Below are 9,502 nucleotides of genomic sequence, written 5' to 3'. Positions count from 1 at the left end.
TTGAGCTGTCTTGAACTAGTTATTATTTGCAGACACTGGGACTACTGCAGTTCCCCCATCATTTAAGTTTGTGAAAGCTGTTATGTGTGGAGGAGTGTTGGGGATTAGAAAGCAGATGTCATTTACTACTTTAAAGACCAACAGCTGAAACCCTTCCCTATTCCCCTCCTAAAATATGTATAAGTGCAGGTCTGAAATGGTGTATTTGTACTCTGCAAACTTAACTCCTTCTGTTCTTAAATATAAAATACAATTTTATTACAGCTCCTATTGGTCAGAGTTTTGGAGCTTCTGTTCTTTTCTTGCACCCACACACCATATCCATGTGTCCTTATGTCCATCTATGTCTTTGTGTGCCTGTATGTATATTTATTTCTACCTGAGTATCGTTGCTGTATGTCTGCTCTTTTTTTGGCTGTTCTAGCTTATTTGCAGACTTAGATGAGCGCTTTTTACTGATTTTATCTTTCTGTTCATGCATGTGTCTGGGTCAGGGCCCATTTACATTCGTTCTCTGATTTACCACTACAGTAATGTTTTTGTACATTGCCTACATTGGTGTGTTGTGGGAGCATTTATTTTAAATGCATGCTGCTTCCCCACCTCGTTGATTGTAAGCTCTTCAGGCAGGGTCCTCCCCTCCTCCTGTGTCACTGTCTGTATCTGTCATTTGCAACGAAATGACTATATAAATACTGTTTATTAATAATAATGCCAGTTGATCGCACCCTAATAGCAGCACTTTGTAACATGTTGTAATGCACTGCTGTGTGCTGAACTACCCAAACATGGTGCAGGTTCATTTTCTTGGTCTGTTATGGTGCAATGCAATGTGTTCAAAGGATTGGGCTGCCTTAACACAAAGCATATTATTGTGATGGACTACTGTGTTTTTTTGTTTTGTTTTGGGGTAGTGTTTTTTGTTCCTTTTATTCAGCCGGTCAGTTTATCTACGTGTTTGTTCTTTCCTTCTTTACAGCCTAGGTATTAAAAAAAAAAAAAAAGGAAAAAAATATTCTACACGCCAATAAACCTGATTTGCTATTTTTATAAAGCCATATATACAAAAGTGGGAACAGGTTCTCTTATCATTTCTAAAGAGATTGTAAAATTGTCAAACAGGGTTTTAAAACAAACACCACTGGTCTACATTGTAACCCATGGGATTAAATAGCAAACACTATCTGGCAATTTATTAATTGTAATCACTGATTGGCACTTTAAAATAAATTTACTAGTGGGATACTAAGTGCAAAAATGGAGTTCATTATAAAAGTGGTAATTTGCCCAAGAAGCAATCGTTTTAGTTGATCAACACTTTTTTAAATAGGGAGAAATTAAAAATGACTAATAATGCATAATCAGCTGAAATAAATATTTCAATTAGTTTGACCCTTAATAAATAGATCTATGTGTCTGTATTTTGCCTTTGTCTCCTCCTTTCCAGACAGCGTGAACAAGGATTAAATCATATATTTATAATCAGAATCCCATAGAAAAAATAAAACATTTTACTCCTATTGACTCTTCTCTGTGTGTTTTACTACAGGAAATATAGGGAAGTGTATACATGCCTGAGCAAGTCATACCTGGAATGTGAGAACAATCTATGCTGATGCCATGTTTTCTCACCACCTCACCATCGTAATATTTCATACTAACATCCCTGCAAATACTGTTCAATATATAAAAGCAAAAAAAAAAAAAAACAATTTTATAAAGGGATTTAGACATTGAAGGGGTAAAACTTCAGCAACTTATAGCAGATGAGCTTGAGTGGACTGTTTAATGTCATTGCTCATTTTCTTTTTTAATTTTTTATAATTTTTTTTTTTTGTGTGTTTTTTCTAAAATTTTCGTTAATTGTTTTCATCCCGTATTTTCTTTCCTCTCTTCTGTTCCTGGATAAAAGGGAACACTTGGCAGTTGGCTGATCAAGAACCAGAACCATCAGGGCTCAGCAGAAACAGTCCTCGTTCTATGTGGCTTGACTAAGAACTATTAGGTTTTTTGGCGTTTTTAAAATCCAAACTAGACAAAAAATAACCTGGCTGCTTTAAAATAATATTGAAATTAATTCTTTTCACAAGACGGAGTTCAGTAGGGTTCATTGCCCCAATTATTTTGTTTGCACTCTCCTGCGCATGTCAAGTCATATTTGTTGTAAGGAATTCCCTCGGGTTAAAATACAGTGGTGAGAGATATTTGTAAGCCTTGGGGACCTGTGGGATTCCAGGAGAGGATTTATGGCAGAGGGTCTCCAAAATGACACACACTACAACTTCTATTTTTTCCCCACCCCCATTCTCCCTTTTTCCTTTGTGCCCCTACCCTGCCCTGTTACTCTCCTTGGGGTACCTTGGGCAGGAAAGTCAATGATGCATTACCTGTCCTACATACTGCTATGTGTAGTCCTGGGGTTTATTGGTCAAGTTTTCCATTAAATATTCTTCTGCGGAGCCCACCTATGCTGCAGGTGTTCAGGATTGGGTGTTGGCATGTATTATCTGCATCTGGTTGTAGTTAATTCCCAAATCCTTAAATTTAGGATTTTAGAATTCTGTAGTTCCAGAACTGTCTTGTCACTAAACCCCCTATAGCCCCACACATATAGAGCATCGGGGGTAGATTTCATGGACAGAATCATGTGTGAAGAGATTGCACTACTACCCAGAAGTATTGCAAGAAACTAATGTCAAAGCGTGTTCTAGCTCTGGGTCCTTATATTATTGATCTTTTCCAGTCTTGTGATGTGTTGATGGTTGGTGCTACTGTCTGCATCAGAACAAAGTGTAATGTGACATAACCTCAAAGCAAGCCAGTGATGATCATTCCCTCAGTCTTCTGTTTTGCATGATTCTTGATGTCAGACAAAGTGAAGTCTAAGACTAAAGGCATTTTGTGGTAGAAAATACATTTTGTAGTGGTTGGCTCTCAGGATTAGCAACATTTTGCTTTGTTAATACTGTTGGTGAACACATATATATATATAAAAAAAATGACTTTGCACTTGGAAGTACCAATTAACCTAAATAATACATTCCCCATCCATCATTTTTCAACAACCTTGTTTTCTGCATGATACCCACACCAGTGGCCAAGGTTTGAGAACCTAGTCTAATTAATGTTGTACTGTTTCTGAAAAGCCATTTCTGAAGACATCTCTAAGTTCCACCTTCTTCTCTGTGCGCTACCAGTACACAAACTGAAGGCTTTGGTTTGGGACTAGGATCCCATAAACTGACAGTGGGCAGATCATGTCTTTGTTTTCTGGCTATAAATTGAGTAATTTCTCAAAGATTAAACAAATAATCTTTGAAAAGACAAAGAATGTTCTGTATGTAAACTATCAACAAAACTATGAAACAAAACACCCTTTACTTATCTGTTCCCATTCCCTTGCAAGGTTCTTCTATCTTCTCCTTCTTACGATCTTCGGCCATCTCTTTTGGCCAGGCCAGGAAGACATAAGTCCCCCACAGACGCAGGGGAAACCAAGATTGCCGGTATCCTCGCATGCACTGGAAAACTTTTTTGACCGTTCACAGAGCGTTCATGCAGTCAAGAAGGATTATTGCAGAAGGGACATCGCCTCTCCTTTTCTACAATATTGACCTGCTTGATTGAACATTTTTAAAAGTAGAGCTTTAATTCTTATTCTTATATGTTTTTTACTTATAATTCTAAGAGTTTTTCATAGTGATCCATAAGTAATGGATATAGTCAAATTAACAAGCTGAACATTTGTGATACATTACTTTTGCAGCTTTGGTGTAGCATCTGATGTGTGTTAAACATTGGTGATTTGTATTGTATTGACCTTCTATGTTTTTTCTGCTTTTTTATAGCTTCTTTCTATGGTGAAAGTTATGTTGAATTGAAGAAGGTGGAATCATTCTCAAAGTCATCCCTTCAGTTACAGTTCCGAACCAGCAAGGCAGATGGGTTACTTTTTCTGGCGGCTGGGAAAGACGACTACTACTTGGTTGAACTACATGCAGGTCGTGTACAGGTGAGATATAGATGTTAAAGACTTACTTGTTGCTCAAGCTATAAAGTATACTGTATTGTTTATGTGGTCAACGTGTGTGGATCTGAATATTTTGTTTAATAATGGATTGCTTTTACGCAATAGCTGCAAGCAACTTTTGCATGTAATGTTTAAAGGGGACCTAAACTCAAAACTCATCATGTGCAGGAGTTAAATATTCAGTGGGCAAACAATGGCTGTAGAGGATTGTTCTTTGGAAGTCCTATGTGCATTCACCAATGAAGATGGTGGCTTTCTCTGATGTGGCAATGATTGGTCCAGGACCTGTCATCGCTGCAAGCCAGCTGCACACAAGAATGTCTGTGTGCAGTAATTGGCTATACTGCGCATACTTGCTGATTACGGCAGAAGCTTATCCCCCACCAATGAGTATAGTTTTGCTATAATGATAATGGTTGATCCCCAAAACATGCAGTTAGGTTAACTGGCTTCCCCTCAAAATTGACCTTAGAACGTATTAAAGTCATATGACTATGGTAGGGACATTAGATTGTGAGCTCCTTTGAGGGACAGCTAGTAATGGACGTTAGCACTGCATTATATGATGGCACTATTTAAATACTGTGTAATAATAATAATAATGGTATACACCCATCCAGTGGGCATTATTTGTTTTCCTAGCTACTTCTGTCTTCTAAAAAAAAATACCCATGCAGTGGGGCTTTCCCTGCACTGGAAGCGATAATTATTTTGTCTTAGAGGGCAATAAAAAAATTCTATCTTACCTTTGTGTGCCCTGTCCGGCAGCCTCTCATCAAAGTGCTTCCTGCTTTGCCTCTGATGACATTTCCTACAATGCAGGATCGTTAGTTTGCCCCAGACATTTACATGTTAAAATGTTTATTTCTGCTCATACTTACATTAATTTTTCACCTTGTGTTGATGATGGGAAACTTGAATCATTGCATAAAGTCTTCTCCCGCACATCCTAAAGATTCTTTTTGGGGTAAAGTCTGATTGATTGGTCATCAATCACTGTGTGAGAATGTTGTCTGGCATTGACATCTTGGAATGTGTCTGTGCCATCAGGAGGAAAATAATTCACTGATGTAGAAACCAGTCAGTATATTCAGTAGGTCGGCTAACGTAATTTTTTGAGCATGTAACTGATCCTAGACCGGACTAACTGAAACAACCCCAGTGCTTTAATAATCAAATCATAGTGATCTATTTATTTGTAATTGGGATTAGGGATGAATAATTTAGAAATTAATATTATAAAATTAATGTCTGAATATACATACTAAATAACCATATCCTTATATTTTGCAGGTTAAAATTAATTTTGGAAAAGGTAAACTAGTGTTTCCTTTTGACCAAGGTCCTCGTTTAGATGACTTGGAGTGGCATTCACTCAAACTAAGCCATGAAAACACAGATGTTACCCTTACTGTGGATAAACATGTCAAATCTGATACTATCGCTGGTGGATCCAATACATTCGATATACAGCATGGTCTCTATGTTGGTGGATTTGGCAGTCTTAAAGTCCCTTATGCAAAAGATTTGCATGCATATTTCAGGGGATGTCTGGATAATCTTATATTCAATGAATATGACTTACTTTCTAACCTTAGACCGTACGCTGGTCTTAAAAATGTTCATGAGGTGTCTCTAGGATGCAGCAATGAATTCTTTATAAATGAAGAAGATCCTATTAGTTTATTTAGTTCCAAGTCGTTTTTGGCTTTCCCACGCTGGAATATTGAGAATGATGCAGTCTGGGAATGTTTTCTCCAGCCCTCAGTTGGAAGGGGCTTGTTAATGTACCAGTCTGGAAAAGGTGAAGAGTTTATTTCTTTAGAAATAATAGACTGGATTGTAACAGCCAGTATTGGAAAGGGGAAAAATATAGCACGTCTTGATTTCTCAAATTCAATCACTGAGAATAAATGGCATTATATCAAACTTCAAATCACATCAAGACATTTTCTTCTTACAGTGGGAGAAAAGACTGAGAAAGCTTTGCTTCCATCACGTATTAAAACTCATGGTGCCATGTATGTTGGTGGTGTCAGTGATAATTTACGTGAGCAAGTCAAACGTTTGGGTCTGACATCACTTTCTGGAAAGCATTGGAAAGGAGGATCATTTAAAGGCTGTATTAAAAACATTAAGGTGAATTCAGTTAAGCTTGGATTTAGAAATCTTTTATCCACTAAAGATATTTCACCTGGTTGCAAAACTGAAGGTCCACTGAGCACTGTTCCAACAATGGAAACCAAAACTGTTCTTTTAACATCACTGACTCCTACTACTTCCCTTATCTCTACAATAGTAACAAAGAAAAATGAAAATATGTTCCTCATCCTGAATAATTTGGTGGTTCAAGAAGGTAGTAAAGCCACCCTGCAGTCTAAACACATAAAACTGAATTTAAATTTCAAAGAGCTTGGTATTCGACAATCCCAAATTTTATTTAGGGTTGTTGAGTACCCACTACATGGCCAGTTGAAGTTTGATGTTTCTTCCCAACAAGAAAAGGGTATGTTTACCATGTTAGATCTTTGGCATGGAAGAATTACTTATGTCCACGATGGCTCTGAGGGTTCAAGCGACCAGATTAGCTTTTCTGTTAATACTAATAGCAAGAATGAGATGCCTCCTTTTCTTCGTGGAGAAAATGTGTATGTTCTCAGCATAACAGTGACACCTTATAACGATGCACCAGAACTTTCTTTGCCAGAGGGAAATTTGTTTACTCTTTTGGAAAACTCCAAGAAACAGCTTACTGGAAATCTGATAAAAATTTCTGATGTGGACTCTGAGCCACAGAACCTAAATCTTGTTGTCCTGGGGAACTTGAATGCAGATGCTGGATTTTTAAAAAATATAAAAAATCCAGAAAAGGCTATTACTACATTTTCTTATTCTGATTTGCTAGATGGCCACATATATTATGTTCACCATGGAGTCAAGAATGCCAGGCTTGTATTAAGGGTTAGCGATGGTGATAAAGTGAGTAATACAGTCGTGCTGAGAATATTGGCCATACCACTAGAATTTCAAATAGCTAACAACACAGGAATTGAAGTGATACAAGGAGGAAGTGTCTTACTTCAACCAAACAACTTGGCAGTGGAAATCAATGCAGTGAACCAGGATATAGAAATTAAGTATGATGTTACTGAAATGCCAAAGTTTGGTCAAATCCAAAAACGAACTTCTGCAAATGAATGGAAGCCGGCAGTCTCTTTCACTCAGCGTTCTCTGGAACGTGACCGAATACGATACCTTAATACTTTCAAAGAAATCCAAGATGCTGATGTGACTGAACATTTTAAATTTAAAGTCACCATAGCCAATAAGTCCAGTGAAGAACTGATTTTTCCAATTAAAGTACAGTGGCTTAAATATACAATGCTTAAAAAATTGCCTTTGAAAATTGAGAACATGGAAAGGACTATTTTTAGTGTGAACAACCTACAGGCCTTAGTGGAAGGAATTGATATAGAAGATAAAGATATTTTTTATAAATTAGAATTTGTGCCCACAAAAGGAAATATTCTAAATAAAAAAAAGGTTTTAGGCTAAAGTGGTTTGTTCAGTCAGATGGATATTATAGAGGGAAATGTTGAATTCAAATTAAATGACCAACCTCTTGAAGATTCCCAGGATTTCTTCAAGTTCATAATGATGACAATATATGCAGAATCTCAACCATATGATTTGGAAATATTTATTAAGGCAGACTTAAATAGCATCATTCTGACAAACAAAGGATTGGTATTAGGAGAGGGTGAGACAAAACTTATAACAAAAGATGAGCTATTTGTGCAAACTTTGAACAATAGAACATTTTCCTTCAAGGTTTTGAATAGTCCGCTCAACGGTAAACTCAAATTGATTAATTTTTCTACTTCTCCAACGAGCAACGATAACATCACTGCTTTTTCCACACAAGATATCTTGGGTGAACGACTCATGTATGTCCATGACGACTCAGAAACAGTGTCTGATACTTTTGTAATTCTTGCTTTCTCAGTGGCTTCTGAATCAGAAACTCCTGTCCGGGGTTCTAATCCAATTCAGACAGAATTTACTTTTAACATATCCATAGAGTTGAAGAATGACGAGAAGCCTATTCGCTTGGTTGACAAGCTTTTTCACATAGTCAGAAATGGCCAGAGATTGTTAACATTGGAAGACTTATGCTACCATGATCCTGATACTGATTTTGATGATGGGCAGTTATTGTATACCAGACGTGGTATTCCAAATGGAGATCTGGTTTCAGTTGATGATTATTCCAAAAAGCTTTACCAGTTCACCCAGGATGATTTGGAGAATAAACGTGTCCTTTTTATACATCATGGTGGAGCATATGGTCGTTTTGTCCTGTTCGTAACTGATGGAAAACATTACACATCCTCACTACTAGAAGTTACTGCATCCGAGCCCTTCATTAAAATAATAAACAATACTGGTTTGTTGGTCCAGAAAGGGAAGAACAAAGTAATAACAGCAGCAAACTTTAGCATTGCAACAAACATGTATGTAAAAAGTGAAAGTGACATTCTTTATGAGATAAGTCTGCCACCAAAACATGGAAAGATTCTTACAAATAAACAGGTTTCAGGATCGTTTACACACGAAGACCTAAAAAATGGACATGTGACTTATAAGCATGATGATAGCAATCATCTGGGGGACTCGTTTAATATCACTGTGAAAATTGATACAGTGGCTGTAGAAGTTGAAATTAAAATTCGTATCTATCTGGAAAGTCATCAGAGACTTCCAACATTACAAAATCTCAAGGTCCTTATGGTTGAAGAAGGAAGACCAGTTAGGATAGATAAAGACAAGTTGCAAGTAAGTACATTTTGTCAAAGACTTTTACAGACGTATATATATAAAACACATAAGTAGTAAAAGAAAAAAGAATTTGGTGTTAACTCCTTGCAGTATCAAAAACTGTTTAATCTGTGCAGTGATGTCATTTGCAGCAGCAAGGAGAACTAAGAAAAAGCAGCAGCCCCTGCTTCCCTTTAGCCGTGCAGCCTGATGTATTTTATTGGCATCCCCAGCATGTTAGGCTGTGCACAGCGGAAAGGGAATTTAGAGGCAGATTAGTTTCTGATTTCAGTCCTGTGCTGCCATTGGCTGCTGGGGCTTTATAGCCTCTCTGCCCCCACGGGTCTAGGCCTGTTGTAGTGTTTAGATGGGCTAATCTGTGCTGGAGTGAGTTTTGTCTGATTTACTGCTGCTGACCTTGCCTGTTTCTGACCCTGTGAGTTTATGCTGCCTGGACCAACCTTTTGCCTGTGACCCCAACTCTTCTTGTGTTTGCCCTTATGTACTTCGTCTGGTGGATGGATTACCTGTGTATGACCTTTTGCTCCGTATTCTGGACTTATCTCCGTTGGAATCTTTGTACTGCTTTATCTGTGGACTCTTGGTCCTTCGCCAGTCCTTCCCCAGACACCATCCCTTGGCCAGTAAGTCCTG

At 37.6% G+C, this 9,502-nt stretch overlaps 1 protein-coding gene across 2 annotated transcripts in view; it reads left to right on the top strand.

Annotated features, from left to right (window-relative positions):
• LOC140334363 (chondroitin sulfate proteoglycan 4-like) overlaps positions 1-9,502 on the top strand; it is a 30,392-nt gene that overhangs the window by 4,863 nt on the left and 16,027 nt on the right. The window contains exons 2-3 of one of the 2 annotated variants that reach the window (XR_011921511.1): positions 3,849-4,012; positions 5,324-8,866. The gene's annotated coding sequence lies outside the window, so the exon portion shown is untranslated. Of the gene's footprint in view, positions 1-3,848; positions 4,013-5,323; positions 8,867-9,502 lie in introns of those variants that run through there. The other variant, XM_072416698.1, reaches the window with a different exon arrangement.

Source organism: Pyxicephalus adspersus, chromosome 6, assembly GCF_032062135.1.
Source record: "Pyxicephalus adspersus chromosome 6, UCB_Pads_2.0, whole genome shotgun sequence".
NCBI classification, from domain to species: Eukaryota; Metazoa; Chordata; class Amphibia; order Anura; family Pyxicephalidae; genus Pyxicephalus; species Pyxicephalus adspersus.
The sequence above is the reverse complement of the archived record's forward strand: the minus strand, read 5'-3'. Positions and strand labels throughout refer to the sequence as shown.